The sequence below is a fragment of the Zingiber officinale genome, chromosome 1B (genome assembly GCF_018446385.1).
Source record: "Zingiber officinale cultivar Zhangliang chromosome 1B, Zo_v1.1, whole genome shotgun sequence".
In the NCBI taxonomy this organism is placed as follows: Eukaryota; Viridiplantae; Streptophyta; class Magnoliopsida; order Zingiberales; family Zingiberaceae; genus Zingiber; species Zingiber officinale.
Window position 1 is genome coordinate 55,711,211 of NC_055986.1, and position 15,663 is coordinate 55,726,873.

At 39.9% G+C, this 15,663-nt stretch overlaps 1 non-coding gene across 1 annotated transcript; it reads left to right on the plus strand.

The window, feature by feature from the left end:
• The first annotated feature begins 14,884 nt into the window (after positions 1-14,884).
• LOC121994073 lies at positions 14,885-14,994 on the plus strand. The gene has a single exon (XR_006115575.1). It is a non-coding gene; the product is annotated as a small nucleolar RNA R71 (small nucleolar RNA).
• The last annotated feature ends 669 nt before the right edge of the window (positions 14,995-15,663 follow it).

The following is a 15,663-nucleotide window of genomic DNA, read 5'->3' on the forward strand; positions in this document are numbered from 1 at the left end:
TGGTTTCATTGTGATACTTATCAATGTAATATGATCTTCTAATCCTATCGTCAATTGTCATGTATTTGTAAGAAATTGCCAGTTATCTCCTGCAGAAGACACCGGCAAGGGATTTATATCTACACCTTAAGCAATTAAATAGGCATGATCCCTATGAAGTCTGTTAGCGGGGCAGCCCTGTCACGATGCCCCCCTCGGTCATACAACATAGAAACACACCACTAATCAATTCACATCAAGATATAGGGAATAGTACATCTATCTCTCCCACTTCTTTGTAGATGCTTGCTTCACCTTTCAAGTGAAGGCGCTGGAATTCCGTTCTGTTTAAATTTCCCGTACAAAAAAATTATACAATTACAGAACCATTCCTAACAACCCGCACGTTCGATCAGACATGTGTTTTATCAATCAATCATGTTCTTGAATGATCAAAGCACACCTTGATTGAAGTACAAGATCGCTGGCCTCTTGTGTTAGTATTCAAAATCGATACCCAAAATCGACACGAAGAAAATAAAACCAATTACGCAGTGGAATTAAAGAACTAGTTGTACCTTTCTTTGTAGCTAAAGACCTCACCACAACTCCAACCAAGACCTCTTGGCACACAAAGATCTCTTGAGCACAAAAGACTTCTAATTAGACTTTAACCAAGTCTAATTTCATCAGAGATAACCAAGCTTCCAAGCCTTGGTTATATAGGTCGTGGGTTGAAAACCCCGCCTACAAGTCGACTGCCAAAACATGCAATCGACTGCTCTTTATGGAAATTTGACCGTTACATCCCAACGGCTCGATACCAGTCGACTGCTAAAACTAGCAGTCGACTACTCCACACTGGCTGAGCAAACAGAAACATTCTGTTTGCTCCCAATCGACTGCACCAGTCGACTGAGGAAACATGCAATTGACTGGTACCGAGTACATTCTCTCACAACACTCGGACCCTCACCCTTACGACTCATTTGAAGCTTCCTTCGTAGCCTTGACCTTTTGCCTTCAAGCCTACTTCCTCTTTGGCTCTTGTCCCTCGAATGCATACAAGCCCGCGGCTCGTCCCTAATGCCATCCTTCGCCTATGCCTCGAAGTCGCTTCCCTCGGCCCTTGTCCACGGTCCCTCGGATGCTCCATCCTTCATCAGACCCGAAGCCGTCAACCTGAGTCACATGTGTATTCTGCAGTCATGCACAACTCAAGTACACATATCAAATATAAGGGTGAACCTAACTTAAACCTATGCCCAAACACCAAAACACATGGTCCCACGGACCATTGGGATTGCACCAACAACAGATTCTTCCTATAATCAACAACACACCATATAAATAATACTATCTCCCAACTCATCGGGCCTATTGATTTAACGGATAAATCTCACCCATTGATAAGTCAAAGAAATAAATACTAAGTATACGTACTTGTTATTATATAGGGATTAAGAGGACGCACATCTATAATAACAGAGGTTCTGTTCTTTTATGTAGTCAGTATAAATCGAACAACCTCAAATGGTCCTGCTCAATACACACATAGTGTACTAGTGTAATTTTATAGTCAAGACAGACTAATACCAAATTACACTAAAACCATTCCAATGGTTTGTCCCAATCCATCTTAGTTGTGAGCTACTATTTATAATTTATAAGAAACTGATAACATGATCTTCTGTGTGACACCACACACCATGTTATCTACAATATAAATTAAATGGACAACTGCATTGACATATATAAAAATATAAAATGTAGACATTTGACCAAAGTGATTCTCATTTCAAAATATTTCAAAACAGATGTTCATACAAAAGCTAGGCTTACAGTATACATACCAACATCAAGATGATCCCCAAGATGTCAGTTAACGGGGCAAGCATATCATGATACCCCTCGGTCATAGGATCTAGAGAATACCTCTACAAGATCCACAAGATATACAAACATCCAATCAAGAATGGTAATTAGATCCAAACACAACAATTCACACAAGATTGAATAGGTATAAAGAATAACAACATCATTAAAATAGGAAGTTGGCAAATCCTTGAGATCTTACATCAATTCACATTATAAATACTTCCTCCATCCTAGAACAAGAAGATCTACCCCGTGAAACAAAGGAAAAGATCCAAAGACAAGAAGATCGTAAACATTTCAATCCATATCAAGAAGATAGAAAAGAAATGCTTATCTAGAGATGATGAGTGATCTTCGGAGCCAATCCTTTCTACCAGAGTCGAATCGTGGATGGAAACATCTTTAGGTCACCGGATCAAAACCCAAAAGATGGAGAAGAGCCTCAAGATTGGATCCCCCCAAAGGGAGATCCTCCTCCTCTTCAAAGGAGAAGAACTCTTTATATATAGCAGGAGTTTGGGCGCCACACGACTCTGTCACGGGCGTGTGAATCTCACACGACCTTTGCTACTTAGCTCTTTGCTAGGGTCACACGGCTGTGTGAGATTCACAAGACAATGCCATGCTTTGTCTCTGGACAGCTCACACGACCATGTGAGTCACACGACCGTGCCAATCTTGGCCTCTGGAAATGCTACACGACCGTGTAGCACACATGACCTGACAATGCTTGGCCTCTGGAAAGGTTGCATGGTCGCGTAGATCTACACGGCCGTGTTCTGATTCTACTTCAAAAATGACATGGTCGTGTGAGATTCACACGGCCTTGTCAGCCCCCTCTTCTACTGATGCTACACACCCGGTCTGCTCCACATGGCCAAGGTCATTTTCCTTCCTGCTCCTTTGACATGGCTGTATGGCATACATGGTCGGCACCGACTTCCTTCATTTGTTGATTAGATTCTCCACGAACATCATTTCCTCTCCAAATTTGACTTCTGTAGATAGAAAATATACAAAAGCATATCTCCGAACAAAGAAGATTAAATATGCTAAAAGTAAAGCAAGGAGTATGAAAATATATAGATAAAGCATGCATAAAATATAGGAATGTGCGACAAAACATGCTAAACAAGTGTATAAAATCTACACACATCACACCCTAGACTTGAACCTTTGGTTGCCCTCAAGCAAAAATGCCGCAATCTAGACTCACGTGCTCAATAATGCATCATAATCCCTAATACACTTTCCTTAATCTATCTACAAGTTTCATTGATAAGCATGATAATAGAAATAACTCAAGTATGACCTAAGCATAAGTCTTTTATGCACAGTGCAATAAGTGACCCAAAAACTCTTCAAGTTTCAATCTTTGTCCTAGTCAAGTCATCATCCAATTGGGTTCCTAATATTTTCGGTGATAGGCACTCACCTGCCACACACTTGGTTCATATTTATCAATCAACCCAGGGTCTCAAAGGTGTGCTCGATATCAAGAGAATCATAGTAGTCATTTACCCAATAACCTAACTCGGTCTTAAAGCGGTAACTTGCTATTTTCCACTCACGACAATTTTTTTTTATATCCCTTATTCATCATCATTTTTTTCATTTTTTTTCTAAGTGCTTGCAAGGTGCAACACTTAAACACAAATGTGCATAAGTACAAATGCTGGGATATTTCGATTTTTTCCAAATGAGCTTACATGATTCGAGCATCATCCAGTAACCAAAATGAAGTTTGAGAAATAACCATGGAAACCAAGTACTAAACAAATAGGATGAATCATGACTATTTCAATGATATCAACTATTCAAGCTCAAGTAAAGTGAAAGTAAGATCCTTAAGGTTAAGGTAAAACTCAAACTTATCTTTATACAATACTTAGCTTACATCATGCTACTTAAGATAGAGGAAAGAGGTACACTAAACATACTAGCATCATTTACAACATCATGAATCAAGATATAAACGTGCTAACCATTTTGCTTTTAGACAAGTAAGCATATAAGTGAGGATTTATCATCTCAATATGCCACAACATTTCAAAAGATAGTTAAGCGACAGTCAAAAATGAACCAAACAAACAAAACAATCAAAAATGCAAAACAATAAGCAAAATACAAGATGTAAACAAAAACTGAAAGCAAATCAAAATAAAGTACAGAAAATCAGGTTGTTGTAAACACCCTCCTAGACTTAAACTTTTCATCGTCCTAATGAAATCAATATGGTGGTGGTGGTGGTGGTGGAGGAGGTCTACGTGGACGACCGATAGGAAAACTAGGAAAACCTAGAGTCTCACTCAAGAACTTATGATATTCAAAAAGGGCATCAACTTGTTGACTAGTAATTCTCATACCCTGCATGAATTCTCTCATCCTAGCTTGATCAATATCATAATCCTAAACAAACTCAGCCACCTGACCTTGAAAATTCCTTGGAAACTGAAAATGATCTTGCGCCTCTCTAAACTTATCATTTGATAAAGTAAAGTGACCCTTCAACATTACTTGTTGGGCCTCCTGCTTCTCATGAAGCGAGTCTAGAGATGGAAATCAAAAAAATCAAATCTAGAATGACTCGTACCATAGGTAAAACAATGCCTAGCAGGTTCTGGATATCCGGAAGGTGGCGGGTGTCTAGATGATGAGGGCTCAAGGGCTCGAGATAAGGAAGGGGTAATGGGAAACCATTCCTCCTTGGAAAAGCAAATCCATTCTCATCTCGGCAAAACATTTTCATGGCAAGACATGCATCAATATCGATCATGTTATTGCCATGAATGGTCTCTAGCTCATCTAGATCACAACCCAAATTTATAGCTACTTGAGTAATCAAACCACCAAAAACAATCGATCCCGAGGATGCCTTCCCAGCTCTCACCAAGGTTTGCAAAAAATGGAAATCGGAATCAAAATCAACCTTATGTAACATTGCCCACAAAGCATAAAGTTTCACTTTTCTAACAACTCCATCGCTTTCCCCTCTACCAAAAATAGTTTTACTCATAACTTGAAGTAAGTACCTAAAGATGGGATTTTGCATATGGGAAGCTTTTTCTCTAGAGGGCTCATAAGGTTGATCCAAACCAGTAATCTAATTCCAAAAATTATTCTAATTAAATCTAGAGTCAAACCTGTGAGAGCCACCGGTAGACAATCCAAAACAATTATTGAAGTCACTAAATGTCCACTGAAATTCTTGATTCATTAATCTAAAAGTTATTTTGCCAATGTAATCATCTTCATTAGCAAAGTGAGCATCTAATGAACTCAAAAACTCAAGTATAATACAAGGATATGTAGGTAGATGTGTGTAAACGATATCATTCCAATCAAGGGAACCAATCCTCCAATCGACATCATCGCTAATACCTAAAATATTTAAAATAGTTGGATGCATATACTGTGTGCACACAATCTTACAATAACAAGAATATCAAATCTAGATTTATGATCTTCATTTCTAAAAATGATATTGAATTCGTTGTCGTTACCTTCGTCACGTGAAATCCTCTTTCCTTTACCGTTTATGACCTTTTCCTTTCCCTTTTCCTTTGTTGGTTCCCTTCCTCCACTTGATCCACCACTTCCCTTATGAAGTTTCTTCAAAAGATTTGACATATTGTCAAGTTCAAATAGGGAAAAGTGTTGTTTTGTTGGAGAAGCGTGATCTTGCAAGAATAGATCTTGTAAAGTAAGATATTTGGGAAAAGAAGTTATAGACCTTGAAGATAGGAGAAGAGAATCGCTGTTAAGATCTACATAAATGAGTTTAAGATCTAGATATGAGAGGTTGAGAAGAAAGGTTGAAGATGAGAAGAGTTTGGGAGAAAGAAATAGCTTGGGGGTGTGGCCGACACGACCTAGACACGACCGTGTCTTATAAACATGGCCAAGGTCTATTTGCTCTGCACGCCTGTGTAGATCTACACGGCCCAAGGCTTCTCCTTCTCGGGTATGTCCACACGACCATGCTAATTGGCACAGGCAGTGCATCCTTCCTCTTGGGTATACTCACACGGCCGTGTGTGGTACACGACCGAACAATTTTTCTTCTCTGGAATCTTCACACGGCCGTGTCTGGCACACGACCGAGCACATCTCCACCTCGGAAAAACTCACACGGCCATGTGAGTCACACAGCCAAATGCTTCTCCTCCTCTGTAAACTTTACACGGTCGTGTCTGGTACACGACCGAGCTCTGTTTAGCTTAACATTGATGATTTTCCTCCTTTCCAACTTTTCCAACTCTTCCATGCCCATGAAGTAATCACGGCCAGCTCATGGAAGCGAAACACAACCTAAAAAAAAAAACAACTAAAAAAAAAATACTATTACAAATTGAATCTACTCTAAAAGAACCCTTGGGTTGCCTCCCAAGAAGCGCTTGCTTAAGATCATTAGCTCGACCGATCTCTATCCTCTTCTCATTTTCTTGCCCTTGAAGGGCAGATATATTTTTCATTTTTGATGGGAGGCCTTCTCCCAATGCTTGCTTGATTATATTCCTCATCCGGTGGCCTCCCATGAGGATGGAAATTCTAATCCTCCAATTTGTAAGTGTCCACCTTGCTACAAACACTCACAAAAAGAGAAGAGACATGGTTAGAAGAATTTGATAAATCATATTCCAACCTTTCTTTACCAATTACCAATGCAAGTTTATGATTTTTCACATCAATTATAGCTCCAGCTGTAGCAAGGAAAGGTCTTCCTTATTGGTGCAACATCTCTCAGGTCAAGGTTGACCTGGTTGACCAAGCTTGAGTCTTGGTTTGAGTTTCGATGTTTGACAATACAAGGTTGATTGAAGAAGAGTCAAGTAGGTCAAGGATTGACCGGATACTTGACTGGGAAGTCCTAACTGGGATGTTAGGCGAAATGAAAGTCCTGGTGAGTGGAGCCAGGCAGCAGAAAAATCCTAGTGAGTGAAGCTAGGTGAAAGTCCTAGTGAGTGAAGCCAGACAGAAGAGAAGTCCTAGTGAGTGAAGCTAGGCAGATTGGAAGTCCTGGTGAGTGAAGCCAGGCATGATGAAGAAAAGTCCAAGTAGGTCAAAGGGATTGACCGGATACTTGTCACAAAGAAAAGTCCAAGTGGGTTAAAGGGATTGACCGGACACTTGGTGAGGGAGTCCTAGCAGGTCAAGGAAGTGACTAGATGCTAGGCATGACGTACCAACAGGTTAAAGTTTACCGAAGGTTGGTTTGGGAGGCTTGGGACTTGGTTTTGGGTAAAAACCAAGAGCTGGATCAATCAGTGGATCGATCAGTGGATTGATCAGTGGATTGATCAGTGGATCGATCAGTGGATCGATCTAGGCAGTTTCCCAGCGCACATAAAGCCTCTGGATCGATCAGTGGATCGATCCAGAGGTCCTAATCGATCAGTGGATCGATTGGGACGATGCTGCTTCACGCGATAAGTGCTGGATCGATCCGTGGATCGATCCAGGCATTTTTCCATAGCACAGAGGCGCTCTGGATCGATCCGTTGATCGATCCAAAGCCTCCCCGATCAATTGGGAGCATTCCAATCGATCAGGATTCGACCGTTAGCGTCGATTTAAGTTGCAGGTGTTCATTTCCTTCGGCATTGCTTCCACGACAAACCTCAGATCTTCACCAGCGACTCCACAGAGCTCTCCACGCCAGTTCTTGAAGTTCTTCCAAGTCAAGAGGCGGAGCTATTGCAAGAGGAAGAAAGATAGGGTTAGGATTTTCTTGTACTCATTGTAAGCTTTGTGCTTGTATTTTGTATCCTTTCCCCTTCTTCTTGTAGTGTGAACTTGTAGGGCTTCTCCGCCTTTGGTAGTTATCAAAAAGGAGGATTTTATTAGTGGAGGGTGCGTGAGTAGGTGTGGATCCTTGGACTAGTCACCTCTTGTGAGGTGGATACCAAGTAAACCAACCTTGTTAGCGTTGTGTGGTTTGTTTCTTGTGTTTCCGCTGCGCATCTTTGAAGAAACAAGCAACGCCAACCACGAAGAACGTGACGAGCTATTCACCCCCCCCCCCTCTAGCTACTTTTCGGTCCCAACAAGTGGTATCAGAGCGAGGCCGCTCTTCACCGGAATCATCGCCGGAAGGGGCAAACAAAACAAGCAAAGCTAGAGGGTGAAGAAGTTGGAGCAAATTCATCAAAGTCAAAGAATTCAAGAAGCTCAACTTCAAGATGCAATTCCAAGATGGATTTGGATTTGACACAAGGGTGGCTCCATCGTACATATCTACAAGCTTCGATCTTTGGAGATCAAGGATCGAGAATTTCTTAATGGCGGAGATAGAGCAATGGTTTGCTCTTATGGAAGGTTTTGAAGCTCCAAAGAACTCCAAGGGCAAAGCTCTCAAGAAAAGCAAATGGAGTAAGGAGCAACTCCAAAGATGTGAGGCCAATGACAAAGTGACAAAGTTTTTGGTCAATTTATTGCCAAGAAACATCTTGGAGGAAATTGGAGAGTTTGAAGATGCCAAGGAGCTTTGGAGCAAATTGGTAAGGATTCATGAGATCCCCTCCACTGTACCAAATCAAGGAGAATCCAAAGAGGGCGACTCAATGGATCAAAACCAAAAAGAGGAGGACTCCGAGGTTGAGAGATGCTCAACCTCCGAAGAGGAGGTCCAAGAAGCTTCATCCTCAAAGGAGAGCAATCAAAAGAGCAAGGAAGGAGTATATTCCTTGTTTCATGTACAAGAGGATGAAGATGAAGAAGAAGGTGAAGCCTCCACCTCTAGGATTGAGGGGGAGCAATCTTCATTGACACCGGAACAAGAGCAAGAAGAATCCTCCACATCCGGGTCAAGAGAAGAAGAGGATGAAGAAGTTTCCACCTCCACAAGTCAAGCAAAATCAAATGGAGGAATATCACCTTCGGATCAAGAGGAAGCTTCTACCTCCGGATCCAAAGGAGAAAGTGTCATCCCTACACAAAAAGGTATAAACATTTTAATTAATAATAAAAATCATATTATATGCTTTGAATGTAGGGAACATGGGCATTATAAGAGCAAATGCCCTAAATTGGCCAAGAAGAAGGGCCAAGTGGCATTAAAGGGCAAGGAGAAGCCCAAGGAGACCATCCCCGGAACAAAGAAGAGCAAGGAGCACATTGTGTGCTTCTCTTGCAATCAAAAGGGGCATTACCGAAGTCAATGCCCTAAGGGGAAGAAGGTGGTCAAGGCTCAAGGAGGAAGCTCAACTCAAGGGGGAGCCTCCAAGGTAAAAAGAAAGGTAACCTTTATTGAGCCTATCCCTTTGAATAATGGTAAAAAGCATGATAGTTCAAGTTTATATCATTTAAATGCTATTTACCATGAAAATAGGAGGCATGATAAAATTAAAGAAAATCATGTAGCTTATCATGCTAAAACCTCTCAACCTAGGTTTAGAAAGGTAGATAGGAACTTAGGCAAGAACCCTAAGGATTCTAGGTATGTGCCTAAGAAGAAGAAAAATCAAGGTTTTAGTGAAAAACCTAAGGTTGAAGAATTATGGAAGGAAAATCAAGTCTTGAGGTCAAGACTTGATAAATTAGAGAAGACCCTTAGAAAAATCACAAATATGACACAAGGGTCATCCAAGGGCCATAGAGGTTTGGGATACAAACCTAAAATCAAAAGGGATACACCTACTTACCATAGGGTTCCATATAGCTATGGAACCAACCCTAAGACAAGCAAAAAATACTAGGGAGGTCATCCCTAAGAGTATATTTGAAATAAATGTGACTAAGACTTCTAAGAAGTCTATAAAAGTCACAAACAAGGTCACAAGGGAAGCAATCCCTAGAGTTGACCTAGAAAAAGTGATCAAGGCTTCTAAGAAGTCAAACAAGGTCACTCGGAAGGTATCTAGGGAAGTTATCCCTAGTGAATACCTAGAGCATCCAAGGAGCACCAATATGTTTTGGGTTCCTAGGAGCATCTTCTCTACCCCATAGATGGGTTAGAGAGTGTCAATTCTAAGAAGAAGGGTAGTTAACCCACCTTTGAAGAAATTGACACTCAAGGAGCATTTTCAAGGTTATTATTAACCTTTGAAAATGAAATGTATTTATGTTTACTCTTGAGAAGAGTAAAATGTGTCACAATTTGATAAATTGGATGATATTTTAAGTGACACAAATTGGAAAAATCATAAGAACTATCAAGTTGGGATTTTGGTATGTTCTTAGGAAATTTAAGGCCAATTTAAGCCTTAATTTCAAAGTGCTACTCTTGTGGAAGAACAAAATATGCCAACATTTGAAGAATAAACTTAATTTCAATTGACATAAGTTAATCAAGAGAATTAGAAATGCCAAGTTAGGTTTTGACATTTTCTTGGAGCATTTAGAGGGCAATCTAGGTTTAAGTTTTAACTTAGCTAAGGTTTAAGGACACCTAGATAAGTAATATAGGTATTTTATTTATGCTAAACCTTGCCATGATTGTTTGCTCACTATATGTCATGACATCATATTTAGTTTTGTATTGTGTATTCATGACTTACTATGAAAAATACAAAAATACCATGTCATGTCATACATACATCATGTAGTTATAAGAATCTTTCTTTTGAAAGCTAATCCATTTTGATGTATGTCATAACATTATCATGCATTATGTTTATTTCCTTAAAATTAAGGACAAAAGGCATTTATAAACAAGTGAAATCAACAAGTAACATCCTTGGTGGATGTTTACCACTCAAAATACCTAGAAAGATATGCATGATCCCTAGATTAGGGCAAAACCAAAATTTACATCTCACAAAGACCTATAAGATGACTTGTATGTGGTTTAGTGCACATTAGATACAAGTGAGGTGTTAGAACGATGAACAAAACTCAAGATGTTGATTTAGTACATTTGTTTGAGTTTTAAGTTCAGCAAAACACATAGTTATGTGTTTTTCCCATCATTGGGAAAGCTAATGTACAAATCATGTGCATTATGCCCAAGGAAAATGGTGGGATATTGGTTTTGAAAATGTTTTTAAAATGAGTTTGGAAAACTTTGGTGAAGGCTATCTTTTGATAGTAATCACCATTGAATAGTTAGACACAAACTTGAAGAAAACACTAAAGTTTTTGCAAGTTTTCAAGTTTGTGTCAATCTTTGAAAACATGAAGTATTTTCAGAGAAAACTATTTTTCCATGATAATATATATGCCCTAAACAATGTCTACACAAATTTTCATGATTTTTGAAATTTTGTAGAATTTTCTAGGGGTTTCTGAAGTTGACTGAAATTGAATTTCAGCAACTTTCAGACCTCAATCGATCACCCGATCGATTGAAGGGTCTCAATCGATTGGGCGATCGATTGAGAGCAGGCTTCTCATGAATCCACCGATCGATCCAGCCCTCCTGAATCGATCAGTGGATCGATTCAGCAAGGTTCAATCGATTGGAACCCAACTCCAATCGATCCAAGTTGCTGATTTTGGCTGGGAAGGCCTAATTTCAGCATTTTGAACCTATGTTAGTCTAGGTAACCATTCCAAACCCCTTAAAATACATTTGTATACATAAAAAAGGGAGTTTTCATGTTGAAAACAAGGATGGATTGGTTAAGGAAGACTATATTGAAGTTTAGGTTGAGGTTTGTTTCAAAGTTTTGAATATTTGAACCTCACAACTTCAAAATTTGGGTTTCCTAAAGGTTTAGGGATTCCAAGTCATTGTTGGTGCAATGACAGAAGTTATCACCACGTCTTTAGGGGGAGGGACTCTTTAAAGACATGAATATTATTTTCATGAACCTTGGAAGGTGGTTAACTTTCCTTTAAGAACATGCTCAAAGTTGAGCGTTTGAACTTTAATGGGGAGTGGATATCCTCATTGTTCAAGTTGTTCAAGTGGATAATGCTCAAGGATGGGCATTTAACTACATTGAAGGAGAATGTAGGATTAAGGACAAATGAAGGGTATGTGACCTTCATTTGGGTCATTAGACCTTGTTAATGCTCCAGGGCGAGCATTGGTTGAAAATGAAGGGAATGAGACCTTCATTATCATGTTGATCACAACGAGTGAAGTTGTGATCAACGATAAACAACTCTTCAGGGGGAGAGTTTTCAATAAGTTGATTTGTTGATGTGTGCCCGAAATTGGGGCATGGGTTGATCAGTGCTCAAAGATGGTTTGATGTGTGCCAATAGGGGGAGAATGAAAGGACTTGTGAATGTGATTAGCCTAACTTATATGAGGTATTGTAAGTGTTATTGTGGTATTGCCAAACATCAAAAAGGGGGAGATTGTTGGTGCAACATCTCTCAGGTCAAGGTTGACCTGGTTGACCAAGCTTGAGTCTTGGTTTGGGTTTCGATGTTTGATAATACAAGGTTGATTGAAGAAGAGTCAAGTAGGTCAAGGATTGACCGGATACTTGACTGGGAAGTCCTAACTAGGATGTTAGGTGAAATGAAAGTCCTGGTGAGTGAAGCCAGGCAGCAGAAAAATCCTAGTGAGTGAAGCTAGGTGAAAGTCTTGGTGAGTGAAGCCAGGCAGAAGAGAAGTCCTAGTGAGTGAAGCTAGGCAGATTGGAAGTCCTAGTGAGTGAAGCCAGGCATGATGAAGAAAAGTCCAAGTAGGTCAAAGGGATTGATCGGATACTTGGCACAAAGAAAAGTCCAAGTGGGTCAAAGGGATTGACCGGACACTTGGTGAGGGAGTCCTAGCAGGTCAAGGAAGTGACTAGATGCTAGGCATGACGTACCAACAGGTTAAAGTTTACCGAAGGTTGGTTTAGGAGGCTTGGGACTTGGTTTTGGGTAAAAACCAAGAGCTGGATCAATCAGTGGATCGATCAGTGGATTGATCAGTGGATCGATCAGTGGGCAGTTTCCCAGCGCACAGAAAGCCTCTGGATCGATCCAGAGGTCCCAATCGATCAATGGATCGATTAGGACGATGCTGCTTCGCACGATAAGTGCTGGATCGATCCGTGGATCGATCCAGGCATTTTTCTAGAGCACAGAGGCGCTCTGGATCGATCCGTGGATCGATCCAAAGCCTCCCCGATCGATTGGGAGCATTCCAATCGATCGGGATTCGACCGTTAGCGTCGATTTAAGCCGCAGGTGTTCATTTCCTTCGGCATTGCCTCCACGATAAACCTCAGATCTTCACCAGCGACTCTACAGAGCTCTCCACGCCAGTTCTTGAAGTTCTTGGAGGTTCTTCCAAGTCAAGAGGCGGATCTATTGCAAGAGGAAGAAAGCTAGGGTTAGGATTTTCTTTTACTCATTGTAAGCTTTGTGCTTGTATTTTGTATCCTTTCCCCTTCTTCTTGTAGTGTGAACTTGTAGGGCTTCTCCGCCTTTGGTAGTTACCAAAAAGGAGGATTTATTAGTGGAGGGTGCGTGAGTAGGTGTGGATCCTTGGACTAGTCACCTCTTGTGAGGTGGATACCAAGTAAACTAACCTTGTTAGCGTTGTGTGGTTTGTTTCTTGTGTTTCCGCTGCGCATCTTTGAAGAAACAAGCAACGCCAACCACGAAGCACGCGACGAGCTATTCACACCCCCCCTCTAGCTACTTTTCGGTCCCAACATTCCTAATATGATAGGAATTTTTGGGTCTTCTTCCATGTCTAGAACCACAAAATCTGTGGGAATAATACTCCCACCAACTTCTACTGGCACATCTTCAACAATACCCATAGGGTACCTGCAAGAATGATCAACTAATTGCAGTGCCATGGTAGTAAGTTTAAAGTTTTTGAGATCTAGCTTATTACAAATAGAGTATGGAATGGGGCTAACACTTGCCCCCAAATCACAAAAAGTTTTCTCTATAAATTCAGTTCCTATAGTGTAAGAAATATAAAAGCTTCCTGGATCTTTAAGCTTCGGGGAAATGTTCTTCTTAAATAAAGCACTACATTCCTCGGTAAGTGTTATGGTCTTGATATCTCCCTTCCTCCTCTTGTTTGACATGATGTCCTTCAGGAATTTGGCAAACTTTGGCATTTATTGAATGAGATCAATTAGAGGAACCTCCACATAAATATCTTTAACTTTGTCTAGAAATCTACCAAATTCTTCATCTTTTTTCAACATAACTATTCTTTGAGGAAAAAGGACTACTTGACTTTGAAGGTTAAGTGGAAGAGTCTCTTCAACCTTATTGGTACTCTCCTCTTCATCTTGAATCTGAATTGGTTCAAGTGTTGGAGGAGAGAGCTTTTCTTTAATTTTCATCCCTTTTGGAGAAGTCACTCAAGTTCTATTCTGTTACAGTGTTCCATGGGGTTAACATCAGGCTTCCTTAGAAATTGTCCTAGCGCTCTTGAAGATGATTAAGCTACCTGGGAAATTTGGCTTTCTTGAATTTTCTTGTGCTTTTCTGAATTATTTATTCTTTGAGTTAAAACCTTTAATTCTTGCTTCATTTCATTTTGACTTAAAATGAGCTCTTCAATCATTTTCTCCAATCTAGAAATTTGATTGTTCTGAGAAGATTATTGTTGAAAATTTTGTTGCCCAGGCTGGAAACTTGGTCTAGCCCTCATAGATTGTCCTTGTTCTTGATTATTTCTATAAGAGAAACTTGGATGATTCTTCTACCCGGGGTTGTATGTGTTTGAATATGGATAGTTCTATCTCTGATTGTAACTCATAATGGCATCACACTGCTCAAGGTGATTAAATTGTGTAGAAATAGCTCCTAAAGGACATGAGTCTTGAGCATGATCAGAACTTCCACATGTTTCAGAACAACATACAATAGCATTGACCGTGCTAGTATTTGTTCCCATATTTTTCAGCTTCTTTGTAAGAGCATTAGTTTTGCAGACATCATAGTAATTGCATCTACATCAAATTTTCCTGAGGCTTTAGTTGGATTTGAAAAGGAATAGCTTCCACTTCTTTCTGTTGCCCACTAATGATGATTTTGCGCTACACTTTCAATAATATCTCCGGCTTCGTCCAAACTTTTATTCATAAGTGCCCCTCCAGTAGCAGAATCTAAGAACACCTTAGTATGATAGTTGATGTCATTATAAAATGTACGCAAGACTAGCCACTTCTCTAATCTATGATGTGGGCATTGTCTGAGCATATTATTGTATCTATCCTATGCTTCAAATAAAGATTCTGAGTCTGACTGTCTGAAGCTTGCAATAAGATTTCTCATATGAGTAGTCTTGCTTGGATAATAGAATTTATCAAGGAATTGTTGCTGATGGAGTCAAAGAAAGAGAGCAACAAGCTAACGATATGGATCATTGTCAACCCACTCTAGATGTTAATGATGATCCATTATGCATCAATGGAGGTCCAATTACAAGGGCTAAGGCTAGAAAGATGAAGGAAGCACTTAATGTACTAATTGAAGATGTGAAGGCCAAAGCTACCATTGAAGAAGGTTTGACCAAGAGTAAGTCATTCGGCATAATAGCTTAATTCAAGCCTTAGATGAGCTTAATTAGCACTTAAGTCTCATGTCTATGTAGTAGGGATATGCAGGCTTAATTTAGACTCAATTTCTACTTTTATTTGGGTTGTAATAAAGTCATAAGCTTAAAATGGCTAAGTAGTCTACATAGGCCTTTACTAAATGGGCTTTCTTTTGGCCTTTTAGGATTTTTTGGTCACCTTATAGCTATAAATAAAGGAGGTGATGACCACACATGTATCTTTGACATATTTTTCAATCTAAAGCATAGTGAGGCACTCACTTGTTGGTTCTTCATTGAATTAGAACTTATCAAGGCATTTCCTTGTGGCGTTCGAAGACTTATCAACCTCTATTTCAAGACTGTGGTGTCTACCATCTTCTATACCAAGGTTCATGCTTTCCTAACATTGG